Source organism: Oncorhynchus gorbuscha, linkage group LG24, assembly GCF_021184085.1.
Source record: "Oncorhynchus gorbuscha isolate QuinsamMale2020 ecotype Even-year linkage group LG24, OgorEven_v1.0, whole genome shotgun sequence".
Classification (NCBI taxonomy): domain Eukaryota; kingdom Metazoa; phylum Chordata; class Actinopteri; order Salmoniformes; family Salmonidae; genus Oncorhynchus; species Oncorhynchus gorbuscha.
This window is the reverse complement of record NC_060196.1, coordinates 15318336-15344347: the sequence shown is the minus strand read 5'-3', so window position 1 is coordinate 15344347 and position 26012 is coordinate 15318336. Positions and strand designations below refer to the sequence as shown.

Genomic DNA, 26012 nt, shown 5'->3' with positions numbered 1-26012 from the left:
TATACCGTGCAACAGGCAGATATTTGCATGACAATCACAGGCTGACAAAATGCCATTGCCACCACAGCCCTAGTTGTGCATCAGTAGTAATCATGGCCGAATACTGAACGTGCCCAGGGACCTTGACTTCCAGGGGGGGGCATTGATTTTGTTAGTAACTCTCACTCAGATATCATAAACATGGCATACAGTGCATTCGGAAAGTCTTTAGTCCCCTTGACATTTTCCACATTACATTACAGTCTTATTCTACAAAGGATTCAATTGTACTTTTCCCCTCATCAATCTACACACAATAGCCGATAATGACAAAGCAAAAACAGTTTTTTAGAAATTTCGGCCAATGTATTAAAAATACAAAACTGAAATATCACATTCACATTAAGTACTCCGCACTTTCTTGAATCACCTCTGGCAGCAATTACTGCCTCGAGTCTTCTTGGGTATGACGCTACAAGATGTACTTTGCTCCATTCATTATTCCTTGATCCAGACCAGTCTACCAGTCCCTGCCGCTGAAAAACATTCCCACAGCATGATCCTGCCACCACCATGCTTCATCGTAGGGATGGTGGCAGGTTTCCACCAGACGTGACGCTTCGCATTCAGGCCAGAGAATCTTGATTCTCATGGTCTGAGAGTCATTTTGGTTCCTTTTGGCGAACTCCAAGCGGGCTGTCGTGCCTTTTACTGAGGGGTGGCTTCCGCCTGGCCACCCTACCATAAAGGCCTGATTGGTGGAGTGCTGCAGAAATGGTGGTCCTCCTGAAAGGTTCTCCCTTCTCCACAGAGGAACTCTGAAGCGCTGTCAGAAAGACAATCAGGTTCTTGGTCACCACCGTGACCAAGGCCCTTTTCCCCTGATTGCTCAGTTTGGCCGGGCGGCCAGCTCTAGGAAGACTCTTGGTGGTTCCAAACTTCTCCCATTTAAGAATGATGGAGGCCACTGTGTTTTTGGGGACCTTCAATGCTGCAGAAATGTTTTGTACTCTTCCCCAGATCTATGCCTCTACACAATCCTGTCTCTGAGCTCTATCAAAAATTCCTTCGACCTCATGGTTTGGTTTTTGCTCTGACATGCGCGGTCAACTGTGGGAACATATATAGACAGGTGTGTGCTTTTCCAAATCATGTCCAATGAATTGCATTGACCACAGGTGAACTCAATCAAGTTGTATAAACATCTCAAAGATGATCATTGGAAACAGGATGCACCTGAGCTCAGTTTCGAGTCAATTAACAACGGGTCGGAATACTTATACTTATGGAAATAATTTGTTTTTTATTTGTAATAAATGTGTGGTAATGTCTAAAAACCTATTTTCACTTTGTCATTATGGGGTGTGTAGTATGATGAGGATTTAAAAAAAAATCTATTTTAGGGTAAGGCTGTAACGTAACAAAATGTGGAAAAAGTCAATGGGTCTGAATACTTTCTGAATGCACTGCACTTTACCATTCAATGAGTGGATCCTCTTTCATAATGAGCACAAACTGTTGTAGAAAGCTACATTTTAAATAATTAAACCTTAGGTGTGGTGAAAGTGAAGATAATGACACACTCTTAAGGGAGGGTGTGGACAGACTCCCTCTTTTTCTCGCTGGTCTATTACCACTCTCGTCTACAAGGTAAGAATAATTTAAAAAATATACTATGATATTCAGATTCAGCCACTAATCTACCGGATTATGAGAAGATCCCGTCCATTTTCAACCACAAAATAACAGGAAATGAAGGTGGAGGGACCATGCAACCATGTCTCCCTCCACTTACAGAAAATCACATGGTTTCACATGTGAAATCATGTGAAAACTTGTTTTTGGAACACTTCACATGTGATCATGTTTTCACATGTGTAGTTTCATGTTATCCCATACTGCTTTACATGCTATCACATTAACTTCACATCAGTCAGCTTCTATTTCTATGTTTTTCTACATTGTATGTTCTATGTAGGATCATTGAAAGTCCAGTGTTCATTGCTATATTGACCAACCGTTTTTTATGACTTGGCATGATAACGTAAACAAAATAGTACAGCTAGACTGTCTGAAAGTAAAACATTCAGCCTCTCAATCATTATTCGTTAGACTCTGTACCTGATCATAGGATTTATTAATCCATTCAGCTGGGTAATGGAACCGTGTTGTCCTCTTTAACAGGGGTTTGCCTCAGGGTACTGATACTGGCTGCTTTCACCATTACCATCACAGCTCAAAAACCTGGTGAGAACGTTTACCCTGTTAATTACATTAGTTTCCATTTACCCACTAAAACAATCTCTTGGTTATTAAAGACCTAAACAGGACTTGAATGAGTATTCTTCATCATATGTTCTTATTTCTTTCCCCCTATACCCAGCCCCAGAGATCTTCACCTTGACGGTCCCTAATGGTCCCATTTTGACCCGGTTGAATGCCTCTGTCACTCTACCTTGTGAACTCTCACCTCTCTTCAATGTTGAGCCATCGGAGGTGCGCTGGTACCGGTCCGAGAACTCCTACAGCCCTGCCTTGTTGTACAAGGACCACAAGATCCAGGAGACCCCTGTGGACCCCTGGTACAGGGGCAGGGTTTTTCTAACTGGGGGGCTGGAGAGAGGGAATGTTTCCCTGACACTGGAGAGGGAGACGGTGGAAGACAGAGGGGAGTATGTGTGCCATGTCAGCAGTGAAAGGTGGTATGAAAAGGCCATTGTGTATTCCTCAATGAATGGTAAGAGGCTGATGGCTGAAACAGTTTCAACATGATTTTACATCTGCAACACTGCACAGAACTCTACATAAAATATAGAATACTCACAATAAGGTGGCAGTTATTTTTATAACTTTAAAGTAATCCACAGGAAAATGTGATACAATCCTTTCTCACAATTGTTGTTTAGCCTACATCCTTGTAGCCTGCCTCCACACTCCCTTATCTCTCCATCAGTGACAGGCAGCGCCCCAGTTCTCTCTGTGGCCAGTGGAGGAGGAGGTCAGGTGCACGATACCTGTTCATCAGAGGGATGGTCACCACAACTGAAACTCACCTGGAGAAACAAAGAGGGGACAGAGATAAAACAATGAACAAGTACTCTTCACCTCAGGTAATTACATAGACAGTAATAGGTCATCACTAGAAATTATATCTCTCTCTTTCCCCAGTTAATAAAATGGCCAAAGTTGGAGGCCCAAAACACCACAAAGAGAGAATAAATTATCACAAATTCTCTAAGTGCGTCCTATAAGGATAGGATCAGCTTTCTCTATTCAAATTCTTACCTTAACATTCGAATGAACACTGAATGAACAATATTCTAATGGCTTTGTCTATAATACAGTGAGCTCCAAAGTATTGGGACAGTGACATTTTGTATTTATTTTGGCTCTACTCCATTGATCCTTGATACATTGAGAATTGATCCTGCTCCTCTAATTGGATAGAGCGAAGTAGTCTATTTCACCCAATCACTTCTCATCGCATGTTTCGGTCTGATCATTTAGATTGTTGATGACTACTGTTCGCCTGAAATGATGATAACTCAATAGAGAAGAATGTTTTCCAGCAAGTTTACAATGTGCATAATATCTAACAAGAGAAGTGAGAGTAGGGAAAGAAGAAGAAACTCTGACAGCAAACTTGTCTGCCTGCTGCAAGTTTGGACAGGACACACACACACACACACACCTCAGCGCACTGCTCCTAACCTGTAGCCTATTTGGTCTAAAAGCATACAGGGAGATAAGGTATTTTGCAAACATCTAGTTAGGCATAAAAAACATTTCATTTTTTTTCTGATCGCAAGTAACTGTCAATTTATGGCAACGATTATGAATATGAGTATAGCCAGGTTGTCACACCCCTAATAACACAATATATAAATCTGATATGTAGGATAAAGACGACGCCAGACAGCACATTCTTTAACGGGTACTTAGAGGCTGAGAATCCCAGTAATTCTAGTCTTAAGAAACCTGGCACTGTGCAATTTTTATGCTCTCTCATAATAGATGGTTGTGTATGACCTCCTTCTCTCCGTATCAGATCCTCAGGGCTTGTTGAGTGTCAGTAGTTGGCTGCTGTATTCTCCATCAGACTCAGATTGGCTCTCCTGTTCAATCTCTCTGTCTGAGGAAGAGAAGAGAGAGAGTAGAGTCCTTCCTCACAAACCTGGTAAGTGTGTCTTCTACACAAACAGCATATCAAATCAAATGTATTCATCACACACAGTTTACGGCAGGTATAAAAGGTGCAGTGAAAATCTTATGCGCTAGTTCCCTCAACAATGCAGTACATTAATCAATATTGAATAATAACAATGAAAAGAGTAGAGAAAAATACAATGCCTGTCAAAAGACTACACCCCCTTGGATCTCTTCACATTTTACTGTCTTACAACTGTCTTACAAAGTGGGATTAGAATGGATTTAAATGCCTTTTTATGTCAACAATCGACACACAATACTTGAATGTCAAAGTGGAAGGAAAATGCTATCATTTTAAAAAGATAGAAAAGATGAAGATGAAAACACTAATTTTATTGGTCACATACACATGGTTAGCAGATGTTATTGCAAGTGTAGCGAAATGCTTGTGCTTCTAGTTCTGACAATGCAGCAATATCTAACAATTCCACAACAACTACCTAATACACACAAATCTAAGTTAAGGAATGGAATAAGAATATATACACTTCCGTTCAAAAGTTGTCACTTAGAAATGTCCTTGTTTTTGAAAGTACCCGTGAGAGATCTCTATAGTAGGAGTGTTTATAGACTGTGATAAACAATCTGTCTTTTTATAATGTTGATGCATTATCTACACTTTTTGTAATGTGGCGACATCATACACGTTTCTTCCTGTGTTCAGCCCTGGAAAACATGACCCACAACCAATAACAATATTTAATGAGACCTAAGAGATGAGGGTTTAAACATGTCACATGAGACACATGTCCAACAATACTGCTCATCAATAGAACAGACATGTTGAAGACAGGAGCACGTGGTCAGAGATATAATTTTAGAGTTTTATCCAGTGATGCCCAGAGGTATATGGTTTGTCGTCTGAGGCACAAGGGTAATCAAAACATCTACAATTGTTCAACTTGTTGCTGCTTGTAGGGAGATTATTGATGTACACTGTAATTCAACTGTAATCAAAGCTAGCAGTATCATATATCCTATAATTCTGTTGAAAGATATTTAGAAAATTATGTCCTCCTGTTAACAAAATGTAAATAAATGTAAATAAAATAATATCTAGAGTACATGACTGACTGCAAAATATTTTCCATTGACCATGGTGTCCTGTCAGCTGCCACAATACAGCTTTTGTTTCAGATACCCCCTTGTGGTCTATTTAGTGCACTGTACCGCAGTTTTGAATTTGTTATATGTTATTGACATAATTATGATCAATTACATTAAATAGTTATGTTTTGTAAAACTATTTGAAAAACAACAGACGATAGTGTTACTCAGTACAATGACAAAATCGAAAAATCAAGACTCGTTTTAACCAAAATGTCTACAGACTTTAGAATGGAGACCTGTCCTTAGCTAGTATGATCTAAGAAGTACAACTGTTCAGTTTTCCATCCCTTCCATTGATTGTTAGCGAGCGGTGATTAAAGTTAGCAGACATTTGTAGTGGTTGTATAAAGAAAACTGAAACATGGATTACAGTTTCTCCTGCTCCATAGACTACTTTCAGGGAAAGGAACCATCTAACATCAAGTTGTAGTTGTAAAATAGTGAACTACTCCTTTAAGATGAATGCACAAACATTAAGTCACTCTGGATAAAAGCATCTGATAAATGACTACAATGTCAATGTAGATGTACATGATTTGATATTCTACTGTTTGTCTGAGTTATGACAACACACTTTAAATATATTTCTTAATAATAATAACACAATTTTTTTTACTTCTGACAGTATGATTAGAATAATTTCAATGGAGGATACATACAATGCCTCGTGAAAGTATTCACATTCTGCTGCATTAAAATTAAATATAAATAGGAATGAAATATTTATTTATTTTATTTATCCGTTATTTTACCAGGTAAGTTGACTGAGAACACGTTCTCATTTGCAGCAACGACCTGGGGAATAGTTACAGGGCAGAGGAGGGGGATGAACGAGCCAATTGTAAACTGGGGATTATTAGGTGACCATGATGGTTTGAGGGCCAGATTGGGAATTTAGCCAGGACACCGGGGTTAACACCTGTACTCTTACAATAAGTGCCATGGGATCTTTAATGACCTCAGAGAGTCAGCCTACTCCACATTTTAAAAGGGAAAGAAAATTATATAAACATTCCTAAATGAATAAAAAAACTCAAACCAATAACATGTCTTGATTGTGTATGTCTTCATAAATACTTGGTGGAAGCACCATTGACAGCCATCACAGCAGTGAATCATTTTGAATAAAATTATACTCAGCACAACTCAGGGAAAACATATATCCTTTGTTTTAGTCAAAATTGCTCAAGCTCAGTAAATTTGGTTGGGTGTCATTGATGGACAGCAATATTTAAAAGTGGATTTTTAAGCAAATTTATGTCAGGACTGAGACTAGAAAATAAAAGAGAGCCTCACACTCTAGGAGCTCAGATGCAAAAATTTAATTATCAACGTTTCGACAGCCAAGTCAGGGTATAATCACAAACACTGCGGTATGACTCGTGTATATAGTGTCAAAAGACACAGGTGTCTGTAATCATGGCCAAGAATGGCCTAATATCATTGGATAATTCTCAAATATTAAAATGGCCTGCAAAGAACAGCATACAAACAACAAATGGAGAGCATACGATCATAAATTCATTTTAGACTACACAAGCTTTACAAACAATTACAATGGCAAAGTCACAGTAATCACAAGAATGGCTTCAGATCAGTCTACATTGAGACCGAAGGGAGCAAGGGTCTTTAAGTTAAAGATCCAGGCAGCCTCTCGTTTTAACTATAAATTATCAAGGTCACCCCCTCTCCTAGGGAGGGTGACATGTTCAATGCCAATATAACGCAGAGACGAAATCGAGTGGCCTGCCTCCAAGAAGTGGGCCGCATTAGGCAAGTTTTTGCACCTAATGAGAGACTAGACCACTGACCACTAAGTCACTATGGTCTGTCTTTGACATTAATCTTTGTCTAATTGTCCTGCTAAAAATACAACTTTCCCAGGGTCAGGTTTTCACTGTTTACATGGCCTTTGGAGTGGATTTTGTAACACAGGATTCCTGTTCACTGTGTTATACAAGCCAGTAATGTGGAGTAAATGGTGGCATGTTATGGCTATGCTTGTCACTGGCAGGGACTGGAGATTGTTATTCCCGACTTAATGCTTGGCAATAAGAGACTAAGTTTGAATTGTTGCTGTCATCAATAATTCCCAACCAAATTGACAGAGCTTGAGAATTAGATTTGATATTTTAGTAGACGCTCTTATCCAGGGCGACTTACAGGAGAAATTAAGTACCTTGCTGAAGGGCATATCGATAGATGTTTTACCTTGTCGGCTCAAGATTCGAACCAGCAACCTTTCGGGTTACTGGCCTAACTACCAATTTTGATAAAAACAATGGATATACTGTATTTTGCCCTAAGAGTTTTGGAAGGTTAGTAACTTCTTATTCAAAACGATTCACAGCCGTAATGGCTGCCTAAAGTCCTTCCACCAAGGATTAACTCTGGGTGTCAATACATTTTCATTTTTCATTAATTAGGAACATTTTCTAGAACTTTTCTTCACTTTAAAAATGTGGAGTAGGTTGTGTAGATGGGTAGGAAAACATCTAATTCAATCACTTTGTACGTAAAATTTTAAGGCAGAAAAAGGTAAAGAATGTTGTCATGACGTTGACCTGGGGGTAGGTTTATGACGGTCATAAATACCTCTTCCCCCCTTTTTCCTCTCTCTACCCTACTGATGTTACATTTGCAAACCCCTTGGTTAAATAGAGATTCTGGGAACATCAGAAGGTGGGGGGGAAATGAACTATATTCTGGTAATCCAACCAATTGAACATATGCGGTGGTACTTAATGAATATGATGTCAGTTCGGTTGTCATCTGAGACATTCTCATCAATGATAAGATGACATAAACTCTACAGTGGAAAGTCTACACATCAGAGGTATCGGATTCACATGGAATTGTTGTTCAATTTAAACGTTGTATATGAAATGATTCACGGTGGGATGAAATGTGATTTTAGCTTCTAATATGTGAGAATTGGGTTTTCATAAGGTTAGGGCTCTGCTCAATCAGTGGCCCGCCCCTGTGAAGAGTCATGGGTTATAAAACTTTTCAGACACACCCTTCTCGCTCCACTATATAAAGCCTTGACGAAAATGTAACCTCCTGTTCTGAGGATGTGAGGACAACGGTCCGATGTCAGAATGGTTCAGATAATAACTACAGAACGAAGCCAACATCAGCATGAGCTTTGGTTGCGAATGGTATGAACTTTGAACTCTTATTCACTACAGAAGTGATACCTCCTAGCCGTTGAGTTAGCAACAGCAGCTGCAAACGAGGGTCAGGAAGGAACAGACAGAGTATCCCATCTATCACACAACGACGTTACTACAACGTATCCAATTGACCACCAGAGACATTCTTCAAAGGGCAAAGGACTCGGTTTGGCAACACGGCCTTCCATCTACCACCAACCTACCGAAGTGCAGCTCGGAGTAAATATGTATTGCATTTTCCTTTTCCAAATGGGCGGTAATTTAGAATGCATAAGATACTGTATTTACGATAGCACAGCTTCTTCCTTTGGTCCTCAGTCTTCCCGCTCTTTCACTCAAACGCAGCCCTATATTCTTTTGTGTAACAAGTTGTCATATCTGTTACGCCCGCTAGGGACGTTTTCCTTCATGACGTAATTTGTAATCAAGGTATGATTAATTATGTGTAATTAGTTAGGTATTTAGTAAATACATAATTAAACCAAATTTTGTATTGCTGATTCAAGTTGTTAGTCAGGGTTCATGAAGATAACCAAGAATTTACAACTTTCAGAGGAGACGGAATTAAGGTGACGATTAATATTGACTGCTATTTATATAAAATATTACTAGGTTTTTAAGAGTTTATTCGGAAGATAACATCTCTATAAATAATCTTTCGTGGTGCCCGGACTCTCTAGTTTATTACATTTACATGATTAGCTCAATCAGGAAATATTAATTACGGAGAAATTATTTTATAGAATAGCATGTCCTACTACTTTTTGTAAATGTACTTAATCAGGAAAAGACACGACACTGTGCAAGGGGTGTGTAGACTTTCACTATCGACTGTATATTTCCACAATGACCCCCGTTGTGTACGTTTTTATAGCAGTAATAATAGCAGTTATAAGATAAAACTTATCCAACAGCTGAAGGTTCAAAGTTCAGTATAACACAGTGTATTTATTCAAGGGTTCCTACACATTGGTTGTATGACCTACTGGTTTTAGCTTTGAGACACAACGTGGAATTGAATGAAATGACCAGGGTCACATTTAGGGATGTGCAACATAGTGAAAATCACACCCTGTGTTTAATGGCACAATTGATTACACTTCTTCTAATACCTGCAATTATGATATTGTCATCACAGTGATGTTCTGGTCTTTACGACAGGAGTGTGGCTGAGTTTGATACAGGCAGCTCTCACAGTCCTCATGGCAGCTCAAAGTCCTGGTGAGCATATCAACTGTTTGCTTGTTGCAAAAGCTCCTGTTTCTTTTGTTTAGTAACACTTATCCTCTTCATAATCCATAAAAAACATGAATGCCTTATGAGCAATACAAAATGAATTACAATGCACCACACAGGTAGTAATAACTGCTCAACATCTATAACAATAGTCATAGAGGATTCAGACCAGGCGTTATAAAGCCTCGTGAAGCAATGTGTTATAATGCCCTAATGAATTGATTTGCACTTCCTCTTACAAGCAATACTTCTCCCTCCTATCCCAGCCATCTTCACCTTGTGGTTCCCTCATTTTCCGGACTTGACGCAGTGGAACTCCCCTATCTCTATCCTCTCTTTAATGCGGAGAGATTGGAGGTGCACTGGTACGGTGACTTCAACTGACCTGCCTTACTGTAAACTCAGCAAAAAAAGAAACGTCCTCACTGTCAACTGCGTTTATTTTCAGAAAACTTAACGTGTAAATATTTGTATGAACATAAGATTCAACAACTGAGACTTAAACTGAAAATGGAATAACATGGAATAATGTGTCCCTGAACAATGGAGGGGGGAGTCAAAAGGAACAGTCAGTATCTGGTGTGGCCACCAGCTGTATTAAGTGTATCTCCTTCTCATGGACTGCACCAGATTTTCCAGTTCTTGCTGTGAAATGTTACCCCACTCTTCCACCAAGGCACCTGCAAGTTCCCAGACATTTCTGGGGGGAATGGCCTTAGCCCTCACCCTCCGATCCAACAGGTCCCAGACATGCTCAATGGGATTGAGATTTTACATTTACATTACATTTAAGTCATTTAGCAGACGCTCCTCGCTAGCCATGGCAGAACATTGACGTTCCTGCCTTGCAGGAACTCATGCACAGAATGAGCAGTATGGCTGGTGACATTGTCATGCTGGAGGGTCATGTCAGGATGAGCCTGCAGGAAGGGTACCACATGAGGGAGGAGGATGTCTTTGCTGTAACGCACAGCATTGAGATTGCCTGCAATGACGATAAGCTCAGTCCGATGATGCTGTGACACACCGCCCCAGACCATTACGGACCCTCCACCTCCAAATGAATACCGCTCCAGAGTACAGGTCTCGGCGTAATGCTCATTCCTTCAACAATAAACACAAATCCAACCATCACCGCTGGTGAGACAAATCCGTGGCTCGTTAGTGAAGAGCACTTTTTGCCAGTCCTGTCTGTTAAAGCGACGGTGGGTTTGTGCCCATAGGCGACGTTGTTACCGGTGATGTCTGGTGAGGACCTGCCTTCCAACAGGCCTACAAGCCCTCAGTCCAGCCTCTCTCAGCCTATTGCAGACATTCAGAGCACTATTTCTCATGGTCTGAGTCTTTTGGCAAACTCCAAGCAGGCTGTTATGTGCCTTTTACTGAGGTGTGGCTTCCGTCTGGCCACTCTACCATTAAGGCCTGATTGGTGGAGTGCTGCAGAGATGGTTGTCCTTCTGGAAGGTTCTCCTATCTCCACAGAGGGACTCTGGAGCTCTGTCAGAGGGACCATCGGGATCTCGGTCACCTCCCTCAACAAAGCCTTATCCCCCGATTGCTCAGTTTGGCTGACCGGCCAGCTCCAGGAAGAGTCTTGGTGGTTCCAAACTTCTTCCATTTAAGAATGATGGAGGCCACTGTGTTCTTGGGGACCCTTCCCCAGATCTGTGCCTTGAAACAATCCTGTCTAGGAGCTCTATGGAAAATTCCTTCTACCTCATGGCTTGCTTTTTGCTCAGACATGCACTGTCAACTGTGGAACCTCATATAGACAGTCCAAATCATGTCCAACCAATTGAATTTATGACAGGTGGAGTCCAATCAAGTTGTAGAAACATCTCAAGGATGATCAATGGAAACATGATGCACCTGAGCTCAATTTCGAGTCTCATAGCAAAGGGTCTGAAAACTTATGGAAATAAGTTATCAGTTTTTTATTTTTAATACTTTTGCCAAAATTTCAGAAAACCTGTTTTCACTTTATCATTATGGGGTATTGTGTGAAGAATTAGGGAAAAAAGTATTTCATACATTTTAGGATAAGTCTGTAACGTAACTAAATGTGGAAAAAGGGAAAGGGTCTGAATACTTTCCGAATGCGCTGTATATCATTCATTTATATGTAAAAAGTTGATGTAGCAGCTAAGGATTCTCTTTAACTCAATTCGTCATTTATCATGCATTGAACATATAGAGAGATCAATATGGTTGATTTATTATTAATACATAATATGTCAATAATCACATGATTATCTCATGCAGAATGTGGTATGCAAACTGCCAAGGATGCAACTACACAGAAGAAACGTGTCCCTAATGGTACATTTAAATTGACATACCTTTTCATTATTTAATGTTTTTTTAAATCTAGGTTCTTAGATCTTATTCACCCCACAAGCACAGTCATTCAGGGTTATTAGCATTTACTGAAGAACACCCATAAGAAGAACACGTGATACAACCCAAAATCTATTGTCTGTTGATAAGATTAGTGGTTAAATGTTTCTCTGATTTGATCATTTGCAGCATGGGAATTGAAGAGATTCATAGGTAGGACACATTAACAAAGAACTAACATAGTATCATTACATGGCTGTACCTTCAAGTTACGTCCATATCAGCAAACCATGTGAGTGAATGAACTAGTAACCGGACTAGTAACCGGAAGGTTGCGAGTTCAAACCCCCGAGCTGACAAGGTACAAATCTGTCGTTCTGCCCCTGAACAGGCAGTTAACCCACTGTTCCCAGGCCGTCATTGAAAATAAGAATATGTTCTTAACTGACTTGCCTGGTTAAATAAAGGTCAAATATATATATATTTTTTAAATGAATTCACAAAAATCTTAATCTCTTTTTTTTTTTTGTGGACATCACTCTGGACCCAGCGTCTGCTCACTGTAACCTAGACGTGTGTGCAGGTAGAAAGGTTTATTGTAGGGACACAAAAGTAACTGATGTTCCCACAGCTCTTAATGTCTTTAGTGAGGACAGATTCAGCTCCGGACAGTTAAACTGGGAAGTGAAGGTGAGAGAAGATTCCATTTTTAGCAAAGGGCCGTTGTGCCTTAACCCCTGTTTCTGGGTTTTTACATGTGAAAAAGGAAAAGGTCATTATGTCCCTGATGACCCTCAAATACCAGAATTGGGTAATTTTATTTATTTGACTTTTATTTAACTAGGCAAGTCAGTTAAGAACAAATTCTTATTTTCAATGACAGCCTAGGAACAGTGTGTTAACTGCCTGTTCAGGGGCAGAACAGCAGATTTGTACCTTGTCAGCTCGGGGGTTTGAACTTGCAACCTTCCGGTTACTAGTCCAACGCTCTAACCACTAAACCCTTTATTTATTTCTATGCCTACAAGAATCTGGAAAAGCATTTCTTACAACACTTGAAGTGTTCTTAGATTGTGACAGACAGATGCTTTCCTTTTATGATGCTGATTCAAAGGTACATCTTTACAGTTTGTTCAACGTTGTGTCATCTAACACATTCTTCACTGTATTCAGCCCTGGGTTACGTGGCAAATGTCCCTTAACAGTAAAATGACTCTGTATGACAAAGGTGGAAATACATATTAAATCAAATACCATTGTAACACTCTGAGACACTAACAGGAAGTTAAACTGCGTCGACACATACTTTACATTTATATTTATTACTTTTAGCAAGATCATTGATGTAAATCTGTAATAAATGTTTTGAATATCAACACTGTTGATTTCTGTATTGAGTATTGATATAACCTGATATTTAATGAATATATTAGTAGTTTGAAAAACTCCTGTGCAACACCTCCACTCAGTGGTCTTTTCAGTGCATTGAACAGACTGGACCAGGATGTGCATTGTGATAGAAAAATGATGTATTCACCTTATTTGTTGATATGTAACAATTATTTTCGAAACAAACAGTAAGATATCTGTCTATAGCTGTGTTTTATGGTCTCCACTCTAGTACCCTGTCGCTCTTCTGGGTGTTGAGGACATGGGTTTTACTTGAGATAGCTTGAAGCTGACAATCGATTGATGTTGGTGATAAAAACCTAAGAGAGGGAGTTTACAGGGGAGGGAGACAGCTGGGGTTCAAACTGTAGAACCCAGTTCCTACATTTGAATATAAAAATAGATTTTATCAAACAAAACTATGCTACATTTTATCTCAGGGTCCCTCAGGATGACAAAGCAGAGCAAGATTACTGAATGTTAGTACATTATTTACCTTCAGAGGTTAATGTATCAAACCAGTTGCAGTGAAAAGTGTTTTGTTGTTGTGCACTCTCTTCAAACAATAGCATGGTATTTGTTTCACTGTAATAGCTATTGTAAATTTGACACGAGTTAGATTAACAAGAATTTAAGCTTTTTGCCCATATAAGACATTGACTATGTCCTGGAAAGTTGGCTGTTACTTACATCATTCTAATCACATTAGTGCACGTTAGCAACAACCATCCCGGTTTAGGGACACCAATCCCGTAGAGGTTAATAGAAAATCCTAGTCAATGCACTCTGCCTACAAGAACATCTCTTTCATAGTTTGTTTTGTTTCGGTGTGTTACATTGAAAGTGAAAAGTTGAGTGAAGCTCAATCTTGTGCTTCTCTGCGCGTGCTGATATTTGTTCTTCACACAGTATAGAGGGAACATTGGTCGTAATTCCATACACAATACCCAATATTGACAAACTAAAAACAGGTAAAAAACGGAAATATCACATTTACATAAGTATTCAGTGTTCAGACCCTTTACTCAGTACTTTGTTGAAGCACCTTTGGCAGCGATTACAGCCTTGAGTCTTCTTGGGTATGACGCTACAAGCTTGGCAGGCCTGAATTTGGGAAGTTTCTCCCATTCTGCTCTGCAGATCCTGGCGAGCTCTGTCAGGTTGTATTAGGAGCGTCGCTGCACAGCTATTTTCAGGTCTCTCCAGAGATATTCAATCGGTTTCAAGTCTGGGCTCTGGCTGGGCCACTCTAGGACATTCAGAGACTTGTCCCGAAGCCACTCCTGCATTGTCTGTGTGCTTAGGGTTGTTGTCCTGTTGGATGGTGAACCTTCGCTCCAGTCTGAGGTCCTGAGCACCCTGCTGCCACCACCACGCTTTTCCTCCCAACGTGACTCAATCTTGGTTTCATCAGACCAGAGAATGTTGTTTCTCATGGTCTGAGAGTCGTGCCTTTTGGCAAACTCCAAGTGGGCTGTCATGTGCTTTTAATTGAGGAGTGGCTTCTGGTAAGAAGGCGCCGGGCGCAGAAGGCAAACATATTACGTGCCCCCAATCGATTGTGTTTTTTTGTGCGTTTATCTGCATTGTTTGTTATTATTTTTTTACTCATTTTGTACATAATGTTTCCCGCTACCCTCTCTTATGACCCGAAAATAACTTCTAGACATCAGGATTGCGATTACTCAGCACGGACTAGCATAATCCTTTTTCTTCTTTCACGACTCTGATGAGCCCGATGTGGAGGATATACGGCTCCCTCGGGAACTGGCCCTGACCCCCCTGATTTGCGTGAAGAGGAGGCGGAGAAAGAGAGGCTGGAGAGCGGGCTACCTTCTGAGAAGTAGGAGGCGATTGAATACTTCCCTCAATTCTGCTAGCAAACATGCAATCTCTGGACAATAAAATTGACGAGTTATGGGGAAGATTAAACTACCAACGGGACATTAAAAACGGTAACATCTTATGATTCTCTGAGTTGTGGCTGAACGACGACAATATCAACCTACAGCTGGCTGGTTTTACGATGTACCGGCAGGATAGAACAGCAGCGTCTGGTAAGACAAGGGGCGGCAGACTCTATATTTTTGTAAATAACAGCTGCTGCACTATATCTAAGGAAGTCTCAAGCTATTGCTCGCCTGAGGTAGAGTATCTCATTATAAGCTGTAGACCACACTACCTACCGAGAGAGTTCTCATCTGTATTCTTTGTAGCTGTTTACATACCACCTCAGCCAGCGGTTGGCACTAAGATAGCATTGAATGAGCTGTATTCCGCCGTAAGCAAACAAGAAAACGGTCACCCAGAGGCGGCTCTCCTAGTAGCCGGGGACTTTAATGCAGGGAAACTTAAATCAGTTTTACCAAATTTGTATCAGCATGTAAATGTGCAACCAGAGGGAAAACTCTGTAACACCTATATTCCACACACAGAGATGCATACAAAGCTCTCCATCATGCTCCGTTTGGCAAATCTGACAATAACTCCATCCTCCTGCTTACAAGCAAAAATTAAAGCAGGAAGCACCAGTGAAAAGATCAATAAAAAAGTGGTCAGATGAAGCAGATGCTAAGCTACAGGACTGTTTTGCTAGCACAGACTGGAATCTGTTCCGGGATTCCTCCAATGGTATTGAGGAGTACACCACATCAGTCATTGGCTTCATCAATAAGTGCATCAATTACATCGTCCCCACAGTGACCGCATTACAAAAGCATCCGCACTGAGCTAAAGGCTAGAGCTGCTGCTTTCAAGGAGCGGGAATCTAACCCGGAAGCTTATAAGAAATCCCGCTATGCCCTCCGACAAACCATCAAACAGGCAAAGCGTCAATACAGGACTAAGGATGTGGCAGAGCTTGAAGGATGTGGCAGGGCTTGCAAACTATTACAGCCTACAAGGGATGCACAGCCGAGAGCTGCCCAGTGACACAAGCCTACCAGACAAGCTAAACTACTTCTATGCTTGCTTCGAGGCAAATAACACTGAAACATGCATGAGAGCACCAGCTGTACTGAAAGACTGTGTGATCACGCTCTCCGAGGCCAATGTGAGTAAGACCTTTAGACAGGTCAACATTCACAAGGCCGCAGGGCACAGACAGATTACCAGGACGTGTACTGCGAGCATGCGCTGACCAACTAGCAATTGTTTTCACTGACATTTTCAATCTCTCCCTGTCCAAGTCTGTAATACCAACATGTTTAAAGCAGACCACCATAGTACTTGTGCCCAATAACACTTAGGTAACCTGTCTAAATGACTACCGACCGGTAGCACTCACGTCTGTCGCCATGAAGTGCTTTGAAAAGCTGGTCATGGCTCACATCAACACCATCATCCCAGAAACGCTAGACCCACTCCAATTTGCATACTGGCCTAACAGATACACAGATGACGCATTCTCTATTGCACTCCACACTGCCCTTACCCACCTGGACAAATGGAAAACCTATGTGACAATGCTATTCATTGACTACAGATGCCCCCAGGTGGTAAGGGTAGGTAACAACACATTCCCCACGCTGATCCTCAACACAGGGGCCCCTTAGGGGTGCATGCTCAGCCCCCTCCTGTATTCCCTGTTCACTCATGACTGCATGGCCAGTCATGACTCCAACACCATCATTACATTTCCCGATGACACAACAGTGGTAGGCCTGATCACCGACAACAACGAGACGGCCTACATGGAGGAGGTCAGAGACCTGGTCAGAGCTGCAGTAGGCCTATAGGACAACAACCTTTCCCTCAACATGATCAATACAAAGGAAATTATTGTGGACTACAGGGAACGGAGGACCGAGCACGCCCCAATTCTCATCGACGGCGCTGCAATGGAGCAGGTTGAGAGCTTCGATTTCCTTGGTGTCCACATCACCAACAAACTAACACGGTCCAAGCACACCAAGACAGTCGTGAAGCAGGCACGAAAAAACCTATTCTCTCTCAGGAGACTGAAAAGATGTGGCATGGGTCCTCAGATCCTCAAAAGCTTCCACAGCTGCACCATCGAGACCATGACTGGTAGCATCACTGCCTGGTATGGAAAATGCTCGGCCTCTGACCGCAAGGCACTACAGAGGGTAGTGCGAACGGCCCAGTACATCACTGGGGCCAAGCTTCCTGCCACCCAGGACCTCTATGCCAGGCTGTGTCAGAGGAAGGCCCTAAAAATGGTCAAAGACTCCAGCCACCTTAGTCATAGACTGTTCTCTCTGCTACCGCCAAACGGTACCGAAGCACCAGGTCTAGGTCCAAGAGGCTTCTAAACAGCTTCTACCCCCAAGCCATAAGACTACTGAACATCTAGTCAAATGGCTACCCAGACTATTTGCATTGACCCCCCCCCTGCTCTTTAATTACTTGTTACATTTATCTCTTAAACTTATTCATATAATTTTTCTGAAACTGCACTGTTGGTTAGGGGTTCATAAGTAATCATTTCACTGTTGTATTTTGAGCATTTGACTAATACATTTTGATTTGTCTGGCCACTCTACCAGAAAGGCTTAATTGGTTGAGTGCTGAGTCAGGTGAGTCAGGTGCAGGAGAGCAGAGAGTTGTGAACAGGCACACACTTTATTTACGCAGAGGCAATAAAACAGACAGACGCCACTGCGTCAAAACCTCCAGTCAAAGGTAAAAAGTGCAAGGCGCGAAATAGTCAAAAAAAATAAGCAGATGTTTTACAATTTAAACATCCTTCATGAAATACCACGGAAATACAGGGGGAAACCCAGCCTGGCGCATAACACGACAAAAACAATTTCACACAAAGACATGGGGGGGGGGGGAACAGAGGGATAAATACATGCAGTGTGATTAGGGAATGTAAACCAGGTGTGCAGGGAACAAGACAAAACAAATGGAACAATGAAAAAATGGATCGGCGATGGCTAAAAACCGCCGAACGACGCCCAACAAGGAGAGGAGATGACTTCGGCGGAAGTCGTGACACCACTGTGTTCTTGTGGACCTTCAATGTTGTGGTTGTTTTGGTACCCTTCCTCAGACCTCAACACAATCCTGTCTCAGAGCTCTATGTACTATTCCTTTGACCTCTTCGTTTGGTTTTTACTCACATGCACTGTGAACTGTGGGACCTTGCATTGTACAAGCCTGACATGGATTTGGTCCTGCCATACATACCTACATGTACACTATGATCACAAGATGCAGGCCTCCTTATTGTCCCTCAAATCTCTAAGCAATCAACTGGAGGCAGGGCTTTCTCCTATAAAGCTCATTTTTTTATGGAATGATCTGCCTATCCATGTGAGAGACTCAGATTCGGCCTCGACCTTTGAGTATACCGAAGACTCATCTCTTCAGTAGGTCCTATGATTGAGTGTAGTCTGGCCCAGGGATGCGAAGGTGAATGGCAAGGCACTGGAGCACCCCCTCGGGCTCTTGCGGTGGAGGAGATCTTCACGGGTTATACTCAGCCTTGTCTCAGGGTAGTAAGTTGGTGGTCTGTTGATATCCCTCTAGTTGTGTGGGGACTGTCCTTTGGCAAAGTGGGTGGAATTATACCCTGCCTGGTTGGCCCTGTACGGGGCTATCGTAGGACATGGCTACAGTGTCGCCTGAACCCCCCTTAGCTCAGCCTCCAGTATCTATGATGCAATAGTCTATATGCCGGGGGGCTAGGGTCAGTCTGTTATATCTGGTGTAATTCTCCTGTCTTATATGGTGTCCTGTATGAATTTAAGTATGCTCCCTCTAATTCTCTCTCTCTCCCTCTTGGAGGACCTGAGCCCTAGGACAATGCCTCAGGACTTCCTGGCCTGATGACTCCTGGCTGTCCAGAGTCCACCTGGTCGTGTTGCTGCTCTATTTCAACTGTTCTGCCTGCGGCTATGGAACCCTGACGTGCTACCTTGTCCCTCGACCTGCTGTTTTCGACTCTCTCCCTACCACACCTTTTGTCTCAACCTCTGAATGCTCAGCTATGAAAGCCAACTGACATTTACTCCTGACCTGTTGCATCCTCGACAACCACTGTTGACCCTGCTGGTCAACTATGAGCGTTTTAATGTGTTGAAGAACAATCTGGCCTTATTGGCCATGTACTCTTATAATCTCCACCCAGCACAGCCAGAAGACGACTGGCCACTCAGAGCCTGGTTCCTCTCTAGGTTTCTGCCTTTCTAGGGAGTTTTTACTAGCCACTGTGCTTCTGCATCTGCATTGCTTCCTGTTTGGGGTTTTAGGCTTAGTTTCTGTAAGCACTTTGTGACACCTGCTGATGTAAAAAGGGATGTGTAAATACACTTGATTTAGTTAAGCGTTGAGTTAGATAACATAACACCTCAATTGTTAATTCAAACAATTTAATGTAACGTAGACGCTGGGAGTCTTGAAGCAGGTGGTAAGTTTAATATAACATGTACCGATGCAACGTAGGAGTAGAGTCTAGACAACAGAAACAATACTGCTTGGGGAAAACACCCAAGGGAGTGCCAGATAAAGGGGAGGTAATGAGTGAGGTAATGGACTCCAGGTGTGCCTAATGATGAATTTGTAAATGAAAGAGGAATTTAATAGTACAAATTAAATGGAGTTTCCCATCTCCCCATTAAGAGTATTTCTGGATCAGCACAGAAATGCCCTTATCCAGATGGTGTGACAAAGGCATTTCCTAACAGACCTGCTAACATTCTTTGTTGTTACTTGTAAGGTTAGAACCAACTTGCAGTACCTACAGCGGGCAGAGACGTGAGAAACCTTTTTTTGTCGGCCAGCTCAGGGACAAGCTACACTATTCGCATCCCTCATTAACAATCAAACTGCTGAATGACAGGTGTTGGGCGTGGTTTTATAGTGCACCACGGAGAATGTGAAAGGTAAGTCCACGACCTTAAGAGGCAGGGAGTGGACAGACAGGAGAGGGAGAACTGAGTATTTTCTTTTCTATTATAATTTTGGGCTCCGAAGGAGAACTTGAATACACCGCGGTCATACGGTTTGCCTCAGCATTCCAATTACCTACAGAAGGTTTTGATGTCACGACAGCTGGAAAAGCGAAGGAGAGGGACCATGCACTCAGGTACATATCAACTTCACTCTATGATAAACAACTCTACTCTCTTTAAAGAATGGGATTCTCACTTTTCTTTTTTCTCTCCTCCCCTTGTGTCTTTTTTAAATATTTTTTTTTACAAATACATATTTTTCTGGATTGTCTCCTTATTACCGCTGTGGTTTTGATCAAGTCATAGAGCTGGTAATTTGATGTATTATTTATTCATAAAACAAACGTTGTACTGTTTCTTATACACTGTATGGATGGTATCAAATAAGCATGGTCAGTCAAGGCAATGGGTCTCCACAATGGGTCCCCTTCATGCTTAGTAGAAACTGTAGGCAGCTAACTTGTAAATCAGTTACCCTTGGTGGTGAAAGTGAACGCACAGATGATGTCATGCAAGTGGACAGGCTGTCTATTCTCTCATTTACGAAGTGGAACTCAAAGTATCATTCAAATACATTGTGATATTCGGATTGTCTTGAATCTACAGGATTACCAGAAAATCCCAGGCGTTTTGGTTTTGCAATAACAGGAAATCAAGGGAGAGGAACCATGCGCTCGGGTACAAATGAATTCCATTACACTGTATGAGTTGCAGCCTTCCTATATAAAATATATAGTAATATGATGGTTCTCTAGAATTGAGAGTTCACGTATCTGTGACACTTCTCGTTGGTGGAAGGAGAGGAGGACTAAAATGCAGCGTGGTAAGTGTTCGTCATGTTTTAATTGAAAGAAACTGAACACTACACAAAATAATAACGAAGAGAAAATGAAACAATTCTACCGGGCGAACAGACACTAAACAGAAATTAAACACCCACAACCAAAATGTGGAAAACAGGCTACCTAAGTATGATGCTCAATCCGAGACAATGAACGACACCTGCCTCTGATTGAGAACCATACTTAGGTAGCCTGTTTTCCCACTCTTGTTTGTGGGTGGTTATTTTCTGTTTAGTGTCTGTCACCTTGCAGAACTGTTTCGTTTCTTCCATTTCACTTTGTTATTTTGTTTTTGTCCGTTCAGTCAACAAATTATGACGGACACTTACCACGCTGCATATTGGTCCGGTCCTTCTTACTCCTCCTCAGAAGAGGAGGACAAGAACCGTATCATGAAAGAATGGTGTCCTACTCCCCTCTTTCCTTGTTTCAATCTTGTCATTATGATTGTTTTGCTTTTTTCCCAGTTTCAGGTTAGTTTCTGATCAAAGATCATGTGCGTAGAGATGGTGTTTAAGTTAGTAGTTTATTAACCAATTTAACAAATTAAGGATTACGTTCGTACAGCATTTTATGTTTTGTTCAAGACTTTTAGTCCGTTTCAATCTACTGTGATCAGTGAAAGTCACATGATCGTTGCAACATTGTCCGGTAGTCATTTGATTGCCTTTTATGTGGGTTGAAGTTGGCATGTGAATGGCAATAAATACATAACACTGTCAGACACACTGTCCCTTTGTCTGAAATTCCAAAGTGCATAATGTAAATGCCCTGTTTTTTTTGTTGTTGATATTTTCCCAACACACATGAAACTGTGTTCACATGATCGTTTGATTTGATTTATACATCTGGGTAATGTAGCTGGGTAATGTAACAGTGTTGTTGTCCTGTCTCTTCAACACAGGGGTATTTATGAGGGTGCTGATACTGTCAGTTGTCACTGATCCTATCCCAGCTCAAAACCCTGGTAAAAATGTTTACAAAGTATTTTTGAGTAAATAACTACTCTTCCTTGTCCAATGTAACAACACTGAGTGCATAAACAGGGCAAAGTGTATGATCATTCTTCACTGTACATTCTCCTTTCTGTTACCCATTACCCCAGAGGCCTTCACTTTGGTGGTCCCTCATGGTCCGATCTTGACCCGGATAAACGACCTCCCTCTCCCTACCTTGTGAACTCTCACCTCTCTTCAGTGCAGAGCCGTTGGAGGTGCGTTGGTACCGGCCTGGTAACTTCACTGACCTGCCTTGTTATACAAGGACCACAGCATCCAGACATCTATGGACCCCCGTTACGGGAGCAGGATGTCTCTAACTGGGGGGATGGAGAGAGGGAACGTGTCCCTGACACTGGAGAGGGTCACACTGGAAGACAGGGGGGAGTATGTGTGCCGTGTCAGCAGCGAACAGTGGTATGAAAAGGCCAGTGTGTCCCTCACACTGATTGGTAAGGAGCAGAGGACTATGTTTCTGCAATCAATGAACCTGTAAACAAACATAACACGTGATGTAAACTTATTTAGGGAGAGATACTGTGCTTTTGGTGGGAATCTAGTTCAGAATCAAACTACTATTGCTCATTTTGTTGAACTTGTGAACATTTCTGGAAAATGGAACAAAACTTCTAACAGTCCTATCTTTCCAATAGTATTAGGTGGTATCCCAGTTTTGTCTCTTGCTGAAGCAAGAGGAGGAGGAGGCCAGGTACATCACCTGTTCAACAGTGGGCTGGTCACCTCAACCTACACTCACCTGGAAAAACAAAGAAGGCGCAGAGCTCAGAAATGTACAACAAGTACTCTACACACATGGTAATAACATTACTTGCAATGATAAAACACATTGATGTAAAATGTTCATAGTGAAAATCAAAACCACTCTTTCTATCTATCTCTGTCTCTGTATCTCTCTTTCTCTGTCTCTCTCTGACTCTCTCCACTGAATCAGATCCTCAGGGCTTGGTGAGTGTCAGTAGTTGGCTGCTGTATTCTCCCTCAGACTCCGATTGTACAGGAGAGCCAATCGGAGAGCCAATCTCCCTGTCTGAGGAGGAGAGAGAGAGAGCAGAATCCTGCCACAGATATGCCAGCCTGGTGAATGAGTGTCCTACAAACAGCACATTCAGATCCCACTTACTTCCCATCCCAGAAATGATCTGCTGTAAGGGGACTGTGAACATGCTGAAGTCTCTATCGTACTATCTTTCCGCCTTATGAGCGCTTGTGAATTTGATTTCCCTGTGTGCAGAAGCCTGGAGAGAAGCATTTATTCCATATTTGGTCCTGTCTCTGCTCCTCCTGTCTGCTCTCGCATCTGTGGTCATCATGCTGGGCAAACAATGAAGTATATACTGTAAATTGTTACTATCAATATTTATCAATAACTTTTTTTTTTTATCTTAGAAAGCATTTCAACAATCATTATGTCTCTGGCATGGCTGTCATCACAAAAAAAAGGCAAAGGCAGCCCAGGTAATGTACATTGGTATGTGATCTGTGTGTCATTCAATATATAGAAATATGATGTGTATCTAATGAGATATCAGATATGTTGTGTCATCAAATAGGATGTGTGGTTTTTTCTCTGCATTTCAGCAGAAGTTGAGCTCGAGCAGAGGCCAGGTAAACGTTGTCATTCTTAATCCATTGTATTTGGTTGATATAACAGATACCGTTCATGTGACTAAGTCAAATGTTTGTGCAAATACACACACATCGCAAGTAAATATCACCTTTTTATACTGCCTTCCACCTTCTCCATTCAACCGATACAAGGCACCTAATTGAAGGTAATCAATGAATGGCTATGTATAACATTCCTATGTTTGATAACCACGCTTCATATCCAAAAGTCTGCCTTGAGTCACTAATATTCTTATACATTTCAGTAGAATTACCTAAGTGTGTTCATGGTATTTGTGCTTGTAGAGGCAGGACACGTCGATGAGAAACAACCTGTTGAAAAAGTTAATAATTGAAAGTTAAGTCAAGTTTACTTGAATCTAATGTTCCTGCCAATGTGAATCTAAATTGTATCTCAGTGTTTACCATTGACTTCGTATTTGCTTTTATGCAGACGGGCTCCAGGTGAAAGGATTCAAAGGTAGGATTTTTTTAACCAGATGTTTATTAGATGATAGTTATTATTGTAGTAGCCTAAATTGCGAGACTATCCCATGTCAACATTGTGTCTGAGTTCATGAAACCATATTCTCTTCCCTCAGAGAACATGACCATGGATGTCCAGACTTCTTCCCTTGCTTTTAAAGTGAGAGAAAAGGGGGGGGGAGCTCAGTACAGCGCAGGAGAAGAGAAAGATTACTCAAACAGGCATCCCCATGTGTTGGGTAAAGAGCGTTTTGACTCTGGACAGCACTACTGGGAAGTGAAGGTGGGGGGGTCATTTTACAGAAACGATGTCATGGTATATCGGTGTGGCCGGAGAAAATGCTGAGAGAACATTCTGTCATTCCTTTAACTCCTCAGTATGGTTTCTGGATTTTATTTTCTGAAAAAGGAAAAGGTTTCCATGTAAAAAAACAACTAACCCTCCAAAACAAGTAGCTGTGGCAGAATATCTTTCCACAGTAGGAGTGTTTCTAGACGGTGACAGACAGACTGTGGTCTTTTTATCATGTTGAGACACAGTCACATCTCTACACTTTTGCTGATGTGGTATCAAATGACTTTCCCCCTGTGTTCAGCCCTGGAAAAAGTGTGAAACGTGTTATGTTGAATAAATACCAAGAGAGGAAGGTTAAAATACGTCAAATGAGGCATACTGTACACATACTGTGTTTTAAATTAGGCCAACACTACAACTACGGTATGTTTAACATGAGGCAGATGTAGAAAAACCATGACTAGGGTATCATTTTGACTGAAATGTTATTCAGGGATGCTCAGTTCAACACACATACGATGCATTAGGAAAGTACTCAGACCACTTGGCTTTTTTCATATTTTGCTACTTTACAGCCTTATTCTAAAATGGATTCAATTGTTTCCCTGCCTCATCAATGTACAGACAATGCCCCATAATGACGAAGCAAAAACAGGTTTTTGGACATTTTAGCATCAAAACATAATTTAAAAAAACAAAAATATAACTTTTACATTTAGTATTCAGACCCTTTACTCAGTACTTTGTTGAAGCACCTTTGGCAGCGATTAGAGTCTTCTTGGGTATGACGTTACAAGCTTGGGCTCCCAGTGCAAGAGGCTGCAACACATCAGGCCGGGATTGGGAGTCCCATAGGTGGCAGGGCACAATTGGCCCAGCATCGTCCGGGTTTTGCCGGGGTAGGCTGTCATTGTAAATAAGAATTTGTTCTTAATTAACTGATTTGCCTAGTTAAATAAAGGTTAAATAAATAGAAAAGCTTGCTACACCTCTGTGGGGAGTTTCTCTCATTCATCTCTGCAGATCCTCTCTGTCAGGTTGGATGGGGAGCGTCACTGCACAGCTTTTTTCATGTCTCTCCAGAGATGTTCGATCAGGTTCAAGTCCTGGCTTGGAAAGTAGTCAGACCCCTTCACTTTTTCCAAATTGTATTACGTTACAGCCTTATTCTAAAACAGATTAAATGAACAACAAATCTCAGCAATCTACACAGAATAACCCAGAATGACAAAGCAAAAACAGGTTGATATTTTTGAAAATGTATGGAAAATAAAAAACAGAAATACCTTATTTACATAAGTATTCAGACCATTTGCTATGAGACTTGAAATTGAGCTCAAGTGCATTCTGTTTCCATTGATCATCCATGAGATGTTTCTACAACTCGATTGGAGTCCACATGTGGTACA

General features: G+C 41.4%; 1 long non-coding RNA gene across 11 annotated transcripts; it reads left to right on the top strand.

The window, feature by feature from the left end:
• Positions 1–2759: 2759 nt before the first annotated feature.
• On the top strand, positions 2760–25719 carry LOC124013171. 11 transcript variants are annotated; one of them, XR_006834830.1, is made up of 9 exons: positions 2760–3089; positions 4028–4156; positions 19191–21034; positions 22103–22165; positions 22304–22648; positions 22850–23012; positions 23149–23361; positions 23604–23672; positions 23799–25719. It is a non-coding gene; the product is annotated as an uncharacterized LOC124013171 (long non-coding RNA). The 11 variants fall into 11 exon arrangements; XR_006834826.1 differs by having other exon boundaries at positions 19191–20490; positions 20963–21034; positions 23149–25719; XR_006834824.1 differs by having other exon boundaries at positions 23604–25719.
• Positions 25720–26012: the final 293 nt, after the last annotated feature.